This window comes from Diabrotica undecimpunctata, chromosome 9 (genome assembly GCF_040954645.1).
Source record: "Diabrotica undecimpunctata isolate CICGRU chromosome 9, icDiaUnde3, whole genome shotgun sequence".
Taxonomy (NCBI): Eukaryota; Metazoa; Arthropoda; class Insecta; order Coleoptera; family Chrysomelidae; genus Diabrotica; species Diabrotica undecimpunctata.
In genome coordinates this window covers 11,151,643-11,152,605 of record NC_092811.1, presented here as the reverse complement: position 1 = coordinate 11,152,605, position 963 = coordinate 11,151,643, and positions in this window count along the sequence as shown.

The window sequence follows — 963 nt, the reverse complement described above, 5'->3', positions numbered from 1 at the left end:
ATCGGTCGTATGCAAGTCTTGTAGATTCTAATTTTACTATCTGTGCGCTTATACGGATTTGACCATACTATCTCCCGCAGACATCCCGACAATGCGGATGCTTTGTTGATCTGACTCCTTAGGTCCTTTACTGGGTCGTGTGTGTTTGATGTATCTATGCCCAGATATTTGAATTGCATCACCTGTTCTATGAGGTTGTTCTCAACCACTAACTTACATCTGAGCGGATCTTTTGCTATTGTCATACATTTAGTTTTGTTGTAGAAATGGTCATATTTAGTTGGCGGCTTATTTGAAAGAACTGAAAGAGCTGTCTCTGAAGATCATCTTCTGATTCGGCAATAATTGCTGCATCATCTGCGTAACACACCATACCAATTCTTTTGTTGCCCATTCTGTATCCGAGATTGAGAGATGTTACTTTGTTTATAATTTTGCCCATGAGTAGGTTAAACAATAAGGGGCTTAAACTGTCGCCTTGTCTAATTCCTCCCAGTGTTGGAATATTTTCAGTGAATTGGTCTCCTGCTCTAACTTTGGTTACATTGTTGTTATTTAGGTTATGGACTATCTTTGTTATGTTGGTCGGTGTTTTATTTTCTATTAATATATTTAGAATGTCTCACAGGGAACCCTGTCAAACGCCTTCGTCAGATCAATGAAGCAAATATACGCTGGCATGCCGAACTCTATAGCTTTTTCTTTTATTTGTTTTATTATGAATACTGCATCCGTTATAGACCGCCCTCTTGTAAAACCTTGTTGTTTTTCAGCATTAGTGATTTGCCTTTCCAATTTGTCCTTAAGAATACTCGTGAAAAGTTTCATCGTTGTGTTTAAGAGGGTTATTCCTCTGTAGTTTTGTGGACAAGTTTTTTGTCCTTTTTTAAATATGGGGATTGTGATGCTCTTATGTCATTCCTCTGGTGTTTCTGTGTCGTTTAAGATTTTCTTAAACAGTTG